General features: G+C 38.3%; 1 protein-coding gene across 1 annotated transcript in view; it reads left to right on the top strand.

Annotated features, from left to right (window-relative positions):
- map2 (microtubule-associated protein 2) overlaps positions 1–18,425 on the top strand; it is a 112,044-nt gene that overhangs the window by 22,458 nt on the left and 71,161 nt on the right. The gene's annotated exons all lie outside the window — the stretch shown is intronic.

Genomic DNA, 18,425 nt, shown 5'->3' with positions numbered 1-18,425 from the left:
AAACAATTAGCTGAAACTCGTTATAAAGCTCTGTAAAACTGAAGGAAACTGCAGAGTTGGGGGGGTAAGTTTCTGTGGGTTCATCACTATGAGTGACGCTTCTAACATTGCACACTGTCATTTGATACATTGTTATTATGAACAATATCAATTATAAGTGCTTTAACCATTCATCAATTTAACCAATATACTGTCAGTCAAGAATCATTGTTACTTTTTATCCCCACAAATTTAGTAGTGGCTTTATAGGAGCTGGATTTTTGCTAAAGTATCTCATCTGTAGCCATAAAAAAAACAAAAAAAAACAAACAAAGAAGCATTTCCTTCCTTCTGATATGAACCTTCGCTTAGGCTGAATCAGCTAATGTAGTTATCAGTTGCCATGGAGACTGACTGAGTTAGGGTGTTGCTGTGGCAACTGAGAGGCTGCTCATCACCACCCACAGCATCCCCCATCACTCCCTCGAGCTAACCAATATCACACAAACACGCATGTAAACGTACACAGACAGACAGACACACACACACACTCATTAAACCCCAGGAAATATGTTTGTATAATATGTCAGTTGTGAATCAGATAAATATTGTGTGGATTTTTTAAAAAACTTACAGACAAGCAGAGACAGGTGTTGTATGTATTACTATACAAATGTAAACATTGTGGAAACGTTGTTCATGTGGGGGGGGGGGGGGGGGGGGGGGGGGGGGGGGTATGTTCATTGGTCAACATAATTGGACGTATCGTTCCTTTCACCCCAGCACAATAGTAGCAGTCCAACGTTGTGGTTTTATCCATATTTTGGTGAAAATAGGAACATACTGAACATACAGGTAGATACAGAGCAGAGAAATTGACTTTTCACAGTGAATACTGGTCGCTGTTAGAATCCAGTATAATCCATTGTTTCTTACATAGCTGAGTGTTTGAATATTGGTGGGAGTATCACTTTAAAATCTAAAGCCAGTCACCCAGGGTTCACATGATCCAGTCAATTAAGGATTAAAGCAACATTACTCTCTCTCAACCAGGAGCCAATCATCAATCAGCATACCCTTTATCAGTCAAATTAGCATGCAACCTCCTGGTGTGGTCAGGTAGAAATATGCTCCCAGTTCAGTGCTCCAAGGCTTTTGAAACAGTAGACATTTTGCATCATAGCAGGTGTTACTAATACCATTAATGATGGCTCTGTTCTACACAAGTGTCCCAGTAAGCCATGACAGTGTGACGGTGAGCCAGCATGCACAACAACACCAGGACCCTGAAACTGAAACAGCTAAATGGAATTCAGCAATCTTTGATCTAATTATTTACAGCTGTGCTTTTTCTACTGTGACACGTCAAAATGTCTTCTGTAAAAAAAAAGGCATTTGAGGAAGGGGGAAAGATTTATTTATTGTTATTTACTTAATGTTCACAAATTGGCGACTATTTTGATGGTTATTTAAGTCCATTTTCACACAAAAATGCCAAACATTCTCTGGTCCGAGCTTCTCAAATGTGAAGATTTGCTGCTTTCCTTTGTCTTACAGTATAGTAAATTGAATATTTTTGTGTTTTGGACTGTTAGTCAGACTAAACAAAACATTTGATGCGATTGACTAGTTTTTTGATGTTTTATAGACTAAACTATTATTCATGTAATTGAGAAAATAATCATTAGATTAATTGATAATGAAAATACTTGTTAGTTGCAGCCCTACTTCAATGTGACTAAACTGACTGCAAGGGGGTGGGATTTACCACTCCATCAGGAAATACCAGTTGTTTATATCCTTCTTTATATAACTGCATTGAATGATGCTCTGCTGCAGTGACTGCATGATCAATGAGAGAGGTTAATGGCAATAAAGTGTTTAATAAGAGGCTGTATAATTTACAACTTGTGGATTGTTGCTGTTAGCCTGCTAGCCTCTCTAGCCTCTGTTCTCAGCTTCCAGCAGTTTTTACTTATAACCCTGCCATCGCCATTTTCCATCCTGCCTGCTTTTTGCCACATCATGAGAATAAATATTGTCTTTCCAAAATCCATTATGACCGCACCATTATTGACCACCAGTATCTGACTGTGATCATCAGAGCGATGATGGTCAGATGGTTTATGTTACTAATCAGTTGTAGGGCTCATCCCTTATTTGAGTATTCTTTACCTCAGATGGAGTCTACCACAAAATCGAATCAGTTTTTTCTTAACAACATTTTTTATCATGTGTCTCCTGATTTAAATTATTTATGATTTGAATTACAATGAGTGAAATGACTGTAATGCTAATGGTATCGTTACCATTTACCAGGACATCCTGGGTACACAAATAATTTAGATTACTAAATTATCAATGTTACTAAATCATAAAAGCTATGTTTGAAAATGACTTTGATATGAAATACTTGTATAATACACATTACAATGATTTAAGTATTAGAGATACATTTCAGTCACCATGTTAACACTGAAACGTAGGAAACCTTACCTACACACTTACACTTAATCATGGCTTCCAGCCTGCAGTTGTTTATTAATTCAACAGCAGTTGTGTTGCCTGCTGTGGCTCACTGTTTCACTGCTCCCCTGAGAGTTATCTCTATGACACTGATACAGACACACACACACACACACACACACACACACTAACACTCACACACACACATTGTACACTGCCTGAAAGGGTCACAGAATAAGCTTTGCAGTGAGTCCTATATGTTATTTAATGTAGGATACAGTAAACCCAAAATTTGGATCACATTAAAGTGTTTTCTCACAGTTTGTTAGTGCTAGAATGATCTTCTCTGTAATATTTGTAGGCCAGAGGACATGATATCTGTCTATCTATCTATCTATCTATTTATCTATCTATCTATCTATCTATCTATCTATCTATCTATCTATCTATCTATCTATCTATCACTGTGATCATACAGGACATGGTTTTAGCTGTAGAAAGAACATTTTTCTAATTGTTTTATCAAGCACTCTCAGTGTTTTGCTCATGCACTTCTCATTTTCTCTTTACTTTTTATCTTATCTTAGCATGCTAAAATTTACATTACCAGAGCTTCTGATAAGGTATTCCTCTGAATCTCACCACTGTTTCTTATCACTTTGCAGTTGTATGACATGCCTTTTGTCAAACATTTAAGTAAAAGTCTGTCACAGCAGGCTGTGTTCTCACAACATAATAAAGAGAGATCCTATTGTTTTTTGTTCTTGTTTGGTCACTTGCTCTATCAAAGCACAGTAGGATCGTGTTATCCAGAATAAACTGTCTAGTCTCTCAGTGTTGAACACAACATTAGCAGTAGTGTTCTTAAAACCTTGTGTGGTTATGAGAAAATAATAATATGAAGGCCGGTCTTTAAGTCTATGGTGGCAGTGAAATCTGCATCCACCTGCACCTGAACAACAGTGATGGTCAAGATAAGCTGTTCTTATGTGACTGCAAGTGAGTGAGTGTGCATACTGTATGTGTGCAAGCATTACAGGTATGTTCGCACCGGTGTGTTTATGCGAGATCGCAGGCTGGGGAGTGTTCATTAGCTTGCTGGTAATATAATTGAGTGGTGCTGTTTATGTTGCAGCCCAAGAATGTTGGTATTGGTGGTAGTAGAAGAAGAAGCCTACTCAAAACTTTAAACTATTAACGCCACATTAAATATAGTCCTGCATTCAAAGATTTACATAGATAAAAATGCAGAAATATTAGTAGCACAATGTACTTACATTTACTTAACGTATATTCAAGGTGGAGCTCAATTTAACTGCTTTATATACTGCTGGATAGTTTAATTTTTTATTGTGTGTAAAACCTTAATCTGTAAAGTAACCAGTAACAAACTATCAGATAAATGTAGCAGAATGACACTAATAGTGTCTCTGTAATAGAAGGAACTGATCCCTCCTATTAGCTGAGAAGAAGTATCCTATACAGTTGCATAAAATGGAAATATTAAAGTACATGTACCTCATAACTGTAAGCAAAATACTTGAGTAAATGTACTTGGTTACTTTTCACCCAACACATCCTAATTATTAAAAGACAGTATAAGTCTAAAATTCGGCTGGCAAAAAAAGGCCCATAGTCACATTTACACCATGTAGCAGCTGTAGTAATGCATTGCAGAACGACACATAAGAGCATAATATGCCACTTTCCAAAACCATTATAAATCATTGTTAAAAAATAAATAAATAAGCTGTGGTTAAGGTCTGATTAGGTTTAGGCACAAAAACTACTTGGTTAAGGTTAGGGAAAGATCATGGTTTTGGTTAAAATGATCATTTGAAACGTGGTTTATACTTCCTTAAAGTTATGCAACCTTCTTTATCATGACAAAAGTAAACATCACAACATTACAATTTTTAAAAAAATGTCTCGACCTGTGTGTCACTGCCCGGGTCATAATTACTAATGCTACGTAAACGTAACTATACTATACTTTTCTTGTGAGGACAGATTGTTTTCACCATATGGTATTGAGGAGGTTGATGATTTCGATAACTGCAATCATTCACCAGGTTTTTCCTCTGCTACTCTTAACTGCTCACTGAACCAACCAGTGAAAAGTTACTCAAAAAGTTACTCAAGTGAGTTAGGCTACTTGAATATTTTTTGATATTATGCTACTTAATTTTTATATTCCACAACATTTGCAGATTAAGAATTTTGATACAAAAGAAATTGATTTGAACTGATAAATTATGATGCATCATTATATAACAAACTATCCAGCAGTAATAAAGGTAGTTAAAATTATGTTAAAATTTACTTTCAGATGTTGCTTGAATACTTCTTCCATCACCGGGTCGAACATGTTGCTGCACATTGTCTTCCTTTCTTCCTCTGTCCTGAAAGCAGTTTTCTTTTATCATTGGCTACTCATTGACTCTGACTCTTCATTGATTGCAGTTTTTTCTTATATTATCGTCATTATTCTTGTCTGTTTTCATGAGGGTTTGGGGGGCAAGCGTGTCGGTGCCTCCATCATCTAACAAGTGAGTTGATGCGACAGGAACGCGTTAGTAACTGTGGTCCTGCTAACTGTTTCAGGGGGAGCAACAGAAAAGCAGATTAACTTTGGGGGTTTTACAATGATTGCTTTACTTTTCTTCTTTGTTTTTTTTCCTTTGAAATGCTCACTGTGATAATTTTGTTTCACTGTTTGATGTTGTGTTGAATTGCACGCTACCTTGAGGACTTTCGGCATCATTAGCAACATGAGTCGAGAGCATAATACATCCATGGTCGAGAGGTGCACAGTGGCCGCAGCTGCTCGTCCAGAGATGGAATAGTCCATTAATCTGTAGTGTGTGGAGGGGTTGCACATTGACATTCATTGGTTTTGGTGCTCCTTTTGTAAGTAATTTCAGGGTATAATGAGTTGGAATATTAACATAATTTTATATGTTTTATATCTACACATCATAATAAATCTATAGCAGTTTGGGGCCCTTTTTAGTTGGGGGCCCCAGGCAGTGGCCTACCTTGCCTAATGGTAAAGTCCGCCCCGCATACATTTAAAGGAATGGTTGCTTCCTTTCTAATGTGACTGATGAGAAATGCTGCTGAAACAGAAAGAGAAAGACTGGGGGAGAACCAAAATGAGGTAGAGACAGCAAGGAGACAGAGACAAATGGAGGGGAAAAATCTAATTTTACCAAGGTCATTTATTCTTTAATGTGTGTAAAGCTTTTGTTATTACTTGTATTGTTTTCCTTCTCTTTCCTTCACAGCAAAAAAAAAAAAAAGAATTTGTTTATTTATTTGGACCCCCATTACTTGTTACCAGCACATGAGCTATTCTTGCTGGGGTCCGTAATTTGTAGCCAAAAAAAAACCCAAAATGATTCTGAAGGTTCACTCTGTCACTCCTTTCTAATCTCCCAGTCTGTTTCTTTTTCTCCGTTTTCATTTGCAAAAGGAAATTATTTTCATTGACTATAGCAGAAACACTTGTCTGAAAGAGCCCCAGTGCTTCATTTTTTATCATTTTAAAACATACACTTTCATGCATTATGCATTATACATACAGTTTTAACTGTAATAATACAATCCTTATAGTGTTTCACCAGTGTGCGGCAAAAGCATGAGAAAGATAAGTGTTCTTCAGGACTGTGGTTTATATTTTCTATACAAAAGGCTACTTTAAAATGCTAATGACCATATGAATGTGTTTCTTTTCATACCATCCCTTACATAATTCTTTTTGCTTTTTCCTCTAGATTCATTCTTGTTGTTGTGATTGGATTTATATTATATATTTTATTATAAGTTATGAGTAGAAAACAAAATGTTGAACCAGGGCAGTGGATGCTAAATTAAGGGTTGTAACAGGCAGGTTGACTAGAAACAATACTGCCTAATTAGGGCTTGATATAAATACTTAATTGGCTGGATAATGAGACCACATATGAGCTTTTGTTTTAAAACAGAATTGTTATTGCATGGCCAAACATTTTATATGAAAGTTGCTGCAAACTAATAGTTTCACATCATTTAATCATTGTCTTTAGACTCTAATTGCTATCTGGGCTTCACACAAATAACAAATATCATGTAGGCTGATACTCTTAAAAGAATTATTTGCCCAAACTGTTTCAGTAAAGGTATTGGGCTCTGACAATCTCTCAAGAAAAAGTTTATATTTCTAATGGTATGTGACCATTTACACATTACCACCGATATTCCTTAACTCCCCTTTTAGTCCATACATGGCGACAAACATGCATCCTACACCAGTCTAATGAAACATGTAAGAATGGAGGTTAAGTAGTCACGTTGCATTGTCTTTCGCAGTCAACCTGCTGTCGCTAATTTAACACCAGCACCCTTATTTACACAATAATGTATTAACAAATTCTGTCAAAGTAACAGAAAAATCAGCATGTGTGAAAGCTGATATTAGGCAAATTAGTCATTAAGTAAGCGATCAGTGATATCAGGATGCAATGTTTTTTCAAATTGTGAGATATTGTGATTAGTGAATAAGTAATGAATACCACTTAGAGTTCCGGTAGCTATTAATACCCATGTTTTTTGATTAAAGAACAGGTCCACAATTCAGTCCAAAACAGTCAGGTGCCCATATGAACACTAAAAGAGGTTTTCCTCACTGTAGTCATTCCTCCTGTTCATACTGGCTGTTGAAAGATCCCCTTCAAATGGGCTTTCAGTGTAAGTGATAGAGGCCAAAATCCACAGTGTGTCCACACAGTCATTTTGTGCACTATTAACGCCAAAATGCATTTAAAAGTTCATCTGAAGCTTATATGAGGCTTCAACAGTCTGAGTTAGTCATATCAAGTGGATATCTGCCACATTTCCAGTCTTTTTAGCATCAAATTCCATCTTTGTGTTTCCTCAGAGAGTATTTCCCTGTTTAGCTGCGGTGGAAATAGCAGTACAAGAGAAGTTATTGTTTACAGTAACCAGCGCCATAATTTATGTGAACACTGGCTGTTCCAGATTTAGTTGTATTATTGATGCTATTAAATTAAAATTAACCACAGCACACTAATTAGGAAAACCATGTAATTGCAACAAATTAACAAGTCCTCTTTCTGTTCAACCAACATCCTCGCAGTGACTGTCAGCAAACATTTTCATGTGGGCCCCGCGTGTGCTTCAGCTAAAGAAAGCAGGACAGCATCTTCCAAACCCCACCCAGCAGAAGAGTCACTGATGTGGGTTCAGAACAGGCCACAGAGGCTTTGGAGGACCCAACCAGCTGCCTTCCCGTGCCTCACTTTTTCCAACCTCTCAGCAGTCTCATAGAAACACACATGCGCACACACTTCAGAACAGAGGCAACAGAACAAACAACGAGGCATAAATATGGCTGCAGTTCATGGAATACTCAACGCATGAAAACAGGTAGTTCTGAAATTTTGCACCTGGAATAATCATTAAACTATTATGGTGTTGCTCCCTCCAAGGCAAAGGAACATCGCCATAATGGATGAAAAGTTCTGGGCAAAATTTTACTTGAGTAGAAACACATCTATATATGAGCCTGTCGGCGCAATGCCAGCAGTACAGCAAACACAGTCTTTATGCAGTTTTCCTCTCGCAACTGGTCCATTTCTTTTGGCCCTGTGCCTGTTTGGTAATTTCCTGGATCCAACCGAATGTGTTTGTGCTGAGGTGGGAGGAGAAGTGAAGATGTGGAGGCTGTGTTTATGCAGATTTTTGATCGTTTTGGAACATTTGGAAGTAAATTGTGTTAAAAACCGGCCCAGACCACTTCTTATTGAATATTTTTGTGGCACACACACACACAGACCTTTCCAAAATCATGAAACACGCGTTTCATGCATGTCAAGTTTTGCCTGCTTCAGTTCGCTACACATTTTTTCATGGACTGCAGAATGATTTTTGTGCATCAAAATACAATTTTTAATGGGAACAGTGAGAAGACTTCAGTGACCTGGAGTTCCGCAGAAACATCAATACTGTTTGATGAGTGAGTTTCCCACAACAACTTGTAGAATGTCTGATCTTTTCCATGCAGTTGATTTGAAACCTGCAGTCATCACCCAACAGCAGGAATAAAACGTGTGTTTCATCTACAGTCTTTGATTTGAGAGAGGGGCTGTGCATAATTTAACGCAAGGATGGCACAGCAGGGGTAACTTTATTCATTATTTTAATCTCCTGACACAGTGATAGATTGGAAAGCTAAACATCATACTGGAAAGCTATTAACTCCCTGATTCCCAGTTTAACAGTAAAATCCTGGCCTCAGGATGGGTCATAAGCAAATTCAGCAAATCTATTTGGACAGTTTTATAAGGCTTGTAAGCAGAAGTCAGAACTTTTTTCTGTCATGTCAAGAGAATTATTACAGTGAGTTTTCCATTTTGCCACTTGCAGTCATGTCTCAAAATATTTGCAGTGGCTTCTGTGTATGGAAACATATCCAATTAACACCAGAAAATGATCCATGTGCAGTGAACAAGTGTAACATGAGAAGCACGTTCGCAGGGCAACAGCAGCAGCTAGTGCTCAGTTTGTCTACATGGCCTTATTTTTTTCCCACCCGCATTTCCACGAAGACCCACCCTACTCTACCTCTGATTGGCTAGTATTTGTTGCCATTGTTGGTTAGGTTGGTTAGGTTTAGGCGTGAGGAGTGAGATGGTTAGGGTTATGGTAAGAGTATCAGGGTCAGAGCCAATCAGAGGCAGAGTTGGGGAGGGTCTTTGCAGTATGCGGATGGGAAAAAAAAATAACACATCCACCTGGGATGGATTCCCACACATTATTGAGTGTAGATCAGTCGGGTTTTGGAAGTGATCAGAGCTCAACACACAATTATTATAGTTATGCATGCAAAACAGAGTAAAATACACTTGAAGTATAAGAATATGCTTTGGTTGTGTTCATGTAGCCTGTGTAGACCTCTGTATTGATTAAAGTCAATATCTGTTCTGTCAGACAGGCGTGAGATGGACGACTGAAACACATTTTCTGTGTAGACATGGCATTAGTGAAAGCAATTTAAAATTCTCTCCTCCCTGGATTCACCAGTTGCTGCTTTTAAAAGGAATGAGAAGAGCTCATGTGATTCGATGTTACTGAAGCCTGCCTCAACTCTTCCTGCGGATTCTGTATCGCTCCTACTCATAATGTATTCAGCCTGTATTGTGACTGCACCAGGTTTGTTCCAACACTTGTGGTCACCAAAGTTGAAAAAAATGTGCTGGTCACACCCATGTGTGTTTGTGCCATGTTTAAGGAGAATAGAGCTCATAGAGTCTTTATGAGGAATACAGGACCAGCACCTGGAGAAATGTGACCTAAGCCCAACATGAACAGATGCAGTGATATTTAGAATTTGATTCAGCACCTGCCAAGTTGCTAATAAGTTTACTATGTTACATGCCACATTAAAGTAGTAGACTATAGTGTAAGAATGTATCACATCTGACGAGCTGTACTCCATGATTGTCCTGGATGACACTGAGGTTCACTCAGTTGTATGAGTGTTGCCTCTTGTACACTGTCTCCCCCTTTATTTATGTAATGATCTAAAATTGGTACTCAGGATAGCTTTTTCACACTTGTGGAATTTCCTGGCTTCTTGAAAAACAGTAGGAAAAACAGGAGAGCTTGCCCTGACACATCATTTACCTCACTTTACCACATTTTTTTGTGCCTCATGAGTCTGAATTACTGTACATTGGCTGCCATACATCAGTCTAAATATAAATTGTAAAGTAAGCCAGTTAAAAGGTTCAGGAAGGGTACTACGAGTGTGGATTTTTTAAGTCTTCGAACAATATTGTTGAACAGAAGGCACCAGTTATTTTAGAACTGGCAAGCCGCCACAGCATGGCGCATTATGTTGCACAGCAACTAATTGTTGTTTTTATTGTAAAGTACTGTTTCAGTCATTTTCTTGATTAACTGATTAATTGTTTTGTCTATAAAATGTCTAAAAAAAATGCTAAAAACGACCATCACAGTTTCTCAGAGTCCAAGGTGTCCTCTTGAAATGTTTTGTTTTGTTCGGCCAACAATTAAACACCCAAAGATATTTAACTTACTTTTATATAAATGGATAAAAACAGCACATCCTCACATTTGAGAAATTGGAGCCAGTAAATGTTTGTCTTTTTTGCTTGAGAAGTCACACAAACATTTAATCAATCATCAAAATAGTTGCTGTTTTGTTTTGTTTATTGACTAATCAATTAATGGACTACCACCATTTTGGCTTTAAGGTCACTTTAAGGTCATTTAATGTTGTATAGCTTGGTGTGACATAATAGTGCCTATCTGACTCATCTTTACACTTCTCTCTTTGTTCACCTCTTCTGATCCTCAGATCCCTAAATAGTTTAAACAAGACCGATTGCATAGAGAAGCAGTTTCTCTTCCTGTTTAATACTGAATACTCCCCCATCATGACATTCAAATGTTATTTGCCTCATGTTTATTGTTCAAGCAGAGGGCGGATATTTAGTTTAGAAAGAAAGAGATACATGAATGGATGCAGACGAGAAGAGATGCGTGGCATCATTTGTCTTCTTTTGAGTGACTATGTCTCTGGACCTTTTCTTCAGCTCAAATGTCCTTGCGTCATTCATTTCTCCGTCTTTGTCTGCCTTGCTTTCTCTGTCCTGCTGCCTCATGGTGTGTACATCCTGTTGGCATTAGGAGATTCTGCTGCTTTTCTAGAACCAAAAGGGGTTGTCTGTGTGCACGGGAGTTATGAATTGGTTGCAGTGTTATGGTGTTCTGTCTATGTTTTACCAAAATGCAGTTAGGAACTTAACTGCTTTTTGTGCTATTTAAGCAAGAATGATTGAGAGAAATAAGGGCTTAAAAAGGTTGTGACACTCCTAGAAGACCCAACAATTACACTACTTACAAAAGTAAGGCTGATTTGATACTAATGCTAATGTCACACCTGAGTTTCAGTACCAAAACAATACTTTTTCAACTATTTAGTTTGGGGAATAGGCCTAACATTTTTTCTACAAAAGCTCTTTTTCAAGCAGTTTATCATCAGCACTCAGACTGACCAACTGCAGAAACCTTTCAGTTGGTAAAATGTGGTCCTGTTTAATTCCCAGTCCTGGACAAAACATGATATGTACAATTTCATATGCATTGTAAACAGGCCTGCCATTGTAGTGGTTCATCCATAACACTATATTTGTAAAGGATTGCATATATTGCTGCTAAGTGCCCTTGGGAATAAATCAATTTATTATTCCTCTGGATGTTGATGTCTTCGGATGATAATGGTGGATAATTTGATTTCTGAATCTCAATTCAGGCATTTTTGCAGATGCAAACATAAACTGGATCAAATTTTAATATCTGTCTGCCTGTCTTCTTTCTTTCTTATTTTGATTAAGTTACTTAAATCTAATCTAATCTCATCACAGTTGAATTTCATCTGTTTCTGTTTGGATGAATAAACTAAGGAGGAGATAATTCTGTGAGTCAAAATAGTGGATATTATTGGATTATATTGAAAAATACCTGTTATCAACTCACTGATGACACAAAATCAAATCTGATGCTTTGCAGTAAGAGTGTCATCAGCTGATTCTAGTTCTCAAGATGACTTCTGATTTTCTTTGTCACAGACTGTTAGGGTCTCCTGGCTTTGGCATGATGGTGAATTGTTATTATTTCACAGCTGAGAGGTCCCTCAAAGAACAGTGGAATAGGTGAATCATGTACAGCTTCACATTGGTTTTTCCATTCATAACTATACTGCAGGGATCAAATGTTTGTTTCATTAAATCGTAATCCAAACACAACCTGAAAAATGCCTCTCAACTTGTAGTTAAATTTGCATCCGACTGCTCAGAAAGTAAACAACACATCCGACAAATAGCCAAGTAGTGTCCCACACCATGACACATCCAACCACACAGCCTCTGTTTGATGTGAAGTGCTGAAAGGTAATTGGATAACATACGGTTTTAAAATACCAGGCGAGACTGTTACTCTCACATTGTTAATTTTAAGACGACCAAACTAAAGCTGTGCAAATACCACTAAGCTTGAACTCTGGTGCAGAATGAGAAGATACAGAAACAGAAAAATAAAGATGCTGATGTTGAAGTTAATACCCTCTATAGCCGTACAAACATGAAGGGGGAGACAAACTAAAACTACAAGCTTCCATGTATTAATAGGTGTATTCATGTCAACAAAGCTCTGTTCCTGCTTCACAGCATGACTGCAGATCTCCTGTCAACTGCCTGTATGTATTTGGCAAAAACTCTTCATATAGCAGAGGTAATTTTTGTGACACTTTGACCAGGTTCTGGGGTTAATCGTGAGGTGTGTTTCATGTGGAATCCAGCTTCTTTGTCAAACACCATTGGATCAGATTAAGAACAGTTCTTGCTGATAACAGCAGGCCAGGCAGGAAGCTGAGCAGGACAGCCCACTGAGGTCTCTGATGAGGTTTAAGTTCCCATCCATCAGGAGGGAACTACAAAGGGCACTGCAAATGAGGAGAGGGATTTCCAGCAAATTAGCATACACACATGTGCTAACTGTTATTTGTAAGGATGTTTGCTACAAGCTGTTCCGTCTCATGAAGAAGACGGGGTGTTGGACTGATTACAACAGCAAGAAATTGAATTAAACTGACAAGCTTTTGTACTAATTTGGTTTCTTTTTCAAATGCAGCCTTTGAAAATCAGAAAATCCCATGCATTCATAAGACATGATGTTGTTGGAGCCATTTCACATGAAGGGAGAAAAAGGTAATTGATGCAAGTGTCTCTGCTATTAGATGATGACGAAAATTCAGACAGACACTGTGCAATAATGGTGTAAAGCCTTAGGGACCGTTGTGTTCCTGAATAGCTGTCTGTTAGGCCTCCATTTTGATCAGATACAGAGTGGCATTAGTCTGTTAAAGCTGTTAAACAAGCACAAACACTGATTGTGCTTTGAGTAGTTTGCATTAAAAACATATGTAAATAATTAAGATGCCAACCCAAGTCTCCCTTTAACAAACTGATAACTTTGAAAAATTTAAAAAAAACACCGTTTTCTTTGCCTCTCGTCCCTCCATGTTTCTTATTGTGTTGTTTAAGTTGAAGGCCTTTTTTAGCCACATTTTTTGTCTGTCTGATACAACAGATACATTTCTATTTCAAGCATTACAGCTGTTTACATGAGTCATGTAATGGCTGAGGTTACTGAATGAATTTCTGCTTTATGAGCGTACTGTAACCATAACCCAAAGCGTTTTTTTTTTTTTTTTTTGGTCTTTCTTCTGTAGTCCCCCTGCTGGTCTTATGTGGCATGTCTTCTAATCCTATTATTGTTTCTCTTCAGGGGCACACGGGTCAGCCTCATTGAGCAAGCACACAACATGTTGTGTTCAGACTGAAAATAGCAGTGCGTAATAAAAAAAAAAAACACAAGGGGGCATGTTGCTACAGGTACCAGTGAGAAGACAAAAAAGGAAGTTCAATTGAAGTTCAAGACTGATCAGGCATAAAGACTCTGCACAGCAGTTTGAGGCAGGATTATATAAATCTGGATAAATAATCACAACACCAATAAACTTCTCCTATCTGTCCCCATCTCACTGTTCACTAGTTGAAAATAATAGAATTACCTGCACAGTATATAATGTATGATATTCTGCCTGGGATTTGTTGCCAGATGATGTTGGGCTGCACTGTTGCAAAAATCAGCATTTATTTTGCTGGAGCCCTGAGACACCAACAGTCCTGACGCACCAATGAAGTAGTCGGATTGAAATGAATGAAATGTGACAAACTGTGGTCCAGTTTCAGTCTGTTTTTTTTCAACAGTGCTATTACTAGTCTGGACACGGCACGATGGCTATAGTGCAGCCACCAGGAACAATTACCATAAAAAAAATCTGAGCACATTTCATCATCAATTGCAAAAACAAAACATCAGAGCATCCGCTTTTAATTAGATAAGGACTGTGTTAGTTAGTCTGCAATAAAAAACAAACGTATACGTCTGTGTGTACAGTATACGTGTGTTTTAAGGAGCGTTGTGGACAATCAAGAAGGTCATGGTCACTGGTGTAAATTATTGTACTGTAGTTTTTGAAGTGTACTTATACTGGTCTTCACAAAAACCTGTCCACTAAACTAGCCACTCAGTACTGTTTGTATTTTGTTTAACATATTTAATATTTATTTTACATATTTACATTTTTATTTGTTAGAAACAAATAAAAATGCAAAAATGTATCACACCTGTAAAGAAATCATTGATTTCAGTTTCCTAAACCTTTAAGAGTGACATTTGTTGCTACTTTGAGTTTATGTGTAGCGTGGTTTTAATAAATAAGCTTTGTGATTTCACCTTCATGTTCATTTGCATGTTACTTTGCATATCAGCAAATGCCGTAGCCAGCCAGAGTCTTGTAAGTCGAGATAGAGGGTGAGTCGTTGCAGATGTCAGATGTCCAGAAACACAAACAGCAGGACCAGATGAATTAGTGTGCAGCCTTTTCTGCTCTAACTTCTGATTAGTAAACTGGATGTCTGTGAAGCATTCCTTACTGACAGTCTAAGAGGTAGCTCTTATTTTCATTTGCATAATGATGACAGCCTTGCAGGTGGTTAAGGTCTTTTATTATTCTTGTTCAACTGTTTTGCACATGACGCTCTAAAAAATGTGATGCTTCAGTCATTCAGTCTTCCTGTATTTTGCAGGAAATAAAATCATTTAAAATCATCCCCGAGCTTGAAAAAATCTAGACTTTTTTTTTTTTTTGACCGTATTGCCAAGCTGTAAGTGCTTTGTGCAAAAAGCTTTGGCTTTTGTGATGAAGGTGCTGCAGGAGTAAAGGTTCCTGGGCTTGATGCTGAAAGCTACTCAGCCAGTCAATCCATGTGCACTCAGTGCCAAGAATATAACCACAGCTCTTGTTCTATGTCTAGCTCATTCAGGGGCTTTAGACCTGAATTTTGTCTGTTTTGTCATGAACAGAATATCATGGCAAAGCAGATGCCTGGAGAGAGTCCAGTTCAGGTTTGGGGATAGAATCTCTATCAATTGCAGGTCTTCATTGGAGATTGATTAATGTACTTTGGATGAACTGAGGATGAGGATCAGTAAATCCATGTCTGAGGCCTTGATACTCTGCTGGAACAAATACATTATTTGTGATATGTTACCAACTTCTCATAATGGCTCGTGCACAATTTTGTTTCATATTATGAAAGAGGTGAAAGAGTTCAGCTGTCCTAAGTTGCTATGCATTGCCACTTGAGTGTAACGGCTGCACTAATGAGGGTACTGTATGTTCATTGTGTCCATGGTCACAAGCTTTTAGGAGGGACATTTCAAGCTTTCAAGATGGTGTTTCTCCACTTGTGAATGTAATGTTCACAAGAGGGTGGGCTGTACCCCAATCAGAATTTTCCAAGACAACCCTGATTTGTCATTTTAGGCTGAATATAATACTTTTTGGTGGTAGATGGGGTAAAATAGATCTATAAATCTTTTTTTGTTGTTTCTGTTGTTTGTATAAATAAACATTATTACTGGTGTTTTTTCCTCAATACGCCTTACCTGTAAGACTCATATTTTTGTCTTTTTGGTCACCGTCTCTGGTGTGAAAACAACAGATTTTCACACAGTCAAAAATGTGAAATTATTAAATATCTGTCAAAGTTCAGAAATAAAATCCTAGCACACTTCAGAGTGTCTCCCCTGTGTGGCTCCTGACAGCACTGTGAGTCGATATGTTGATCGCACTGGACAGTGATAGAGAAAGTGATGCCAGTGTCTGGTTCAAATGTAGTTGAGCTGACTTTGCCAACGTTCAGCACCGAAGCTGAGAGCGTTGCAGCAGTGTACAGAAATGTGACGCCTTGCTCTGTGTCGTATTATTTCCACCATCCTTTTCTATTTTCATTACAATTATTTTGTCGTACTTTGGAAACAGGGTTTACAAAAGTTCTTAGTCTGACATGCTGTTGTACAGTGTTACACTGTACAATGTCTCAGCTAAAAAAAAAAGTACATTTTTCGATTGTGAAAATGAGATTTGACTTGAGGGCTTCTTGAATGATGACCTTGGTATTAACCCTTTCATGCATAGTGGTCACTACAGTGGACAGCTATTCAAAAGCCGTTTTCTTATATATGCATGGGTTTTAATGGTATAGTTGCACATCAGCCAACACAGTGGACTCTAGTGTGTCATCCCATACACTGCCATCCATTGGCCAGCCTTTGTAAGTGCAATACAAATTTCTCAAAACCAAGATGGCCTCCTGCTGGCTGGAAATGCTCCTCAGCACAGGAATATCTTGCCAATCCTTCTATAGTAATAGACCCTTGCAGGTAAATAAAATTTTGTAACATCAAGTAACAACTAAAGAGTAATACAATTGTTGAAATTTCCAAGTATTGATTTTATGTTGGGAGAAAATGACAATTAATCATCTGTCCACTAAGTTGGACAAACTCCTTGAAAAATGCGTGTTTAAAAAGTTCAAGTTCAAAGTTTTTCAAATATTTTTTTTCATGCCTAAAGAGGAATTAAAAACACTTAGGAAAAAAATCCTGACTGAGGTTATCATAATTCATGCATGAAAGGGTTAATGCTGCTCCTTCACAATGAGTTTGGCGATCAATTTGTCAGTTTGGATGATTCAAAGCCTGGCAAGGATATGTACGAGCTGTATGAAAACTTCAGGGTAAATTCAGGAGACAGTATGTTAGAGGGACTCCATGTCGTAGCCATCCCTGGAGTTCATGGATCTAACCTTGCCTCTCAGGATTAGGTAATTAGTTGCGGGGCAAAATTATTTCTTGGTTCCTTTGTAAATGGACTGTACTTGTATAGCATCTTTTTAGTCTTCCGACTACTAAAAGTGCTTTTATACTACACTCACATTCATACACTGAATGGGTACAGGGGCTACCATGCAAGGTCCCAACCTGCTCATCAGAAGGAACTAACCATTCACACACTGATGACACAGCCATCAGGAGCAATTCAGTATCTTGCCCAAGGACACTTCAACATGCGGACTGGAGGAGCCGGGAATCAAACCGCCAGTCTTCTGATTAGCAGATGACCCCTCTACCTCCTGAGCCACAGCAGCCCACAGTTTGCTCACCTTGTTGCTACTGTGATCCAGGGAATGGATATATGGATAAATAACTGACGCCTGACTCTTTATACAGATTCTGTAATGAGGAAATAATGATTTGCTGTCCAAAATCATCACAAGAAAGGATTGAGTATGGAAAATGTTAGCTGCTAAGTATGTGGAGACTTGATAGTCTATGTAGTTCATTAAACCTATGACTAGTTCAATGCCATCATGACTTGAACTTATTGCCCCTTTGTTTTTTTTTCCTGAAATACCCATAGTGGCCCTCAGTGTCTACATGTACCAGTGTGTTCAGACTGTGGCCAGTGGACTCAAGCCAATTAGAGTGTATCTGCTCTTGTGTGTGACAGTGTATCTGATAAATTGAGCTGCATAGCTTTGCTTACCCTTTCATGAGGCTTTCTACAGTGTGTGTGTGTGTGTGTGTGTGTGTTAGTGTTTGTGTGTGTGGGGAGGAGACAGCAGCAGGGAAGTGGAGATACAGTACGTCTGAGTCTTTGTGGCTGCTGTCGAATGAACACTGCACGGGGCATTAACACGCACCAACCGAGCACACGCTCACACACACACACACACACACACATAAGCTCTCTCTTTGTCGCTGTCACTTTGTTTTTCCTCTGTGTACTCTGCGATTCCCAGCTTGGTGATAGCAGAGGGCTTCCTTTAGATCCACAATTGATTGGAAACCACTACCAGTCATACTCTCCCACCTCAGCCGCTTTTTACTACTTTCTCACCTCTACCTCTACACCATCCTTTCCATCTGTCCTTAAGATATACTGTTGCTGTGTGCATGTGTGCGTGTCTGTGTGTGTGTGT

This window comes from Thunnus albacares, chromosome 11 (assembly GCF_914725855.1).
Source record: "Thunnus albacares chromosome 11, fThuAlb1.1, whole genome shotgun sequence".
Taxonomy (NCBI): Eukaryota; Metazoa; Chordata; class Actinopteri; order Scombriformes; family Scombridae; genus Thunnus; species Thunnus albacares.
This window is presented reverse-complemented; position numbering and strand designations above follow the sequence as displayed.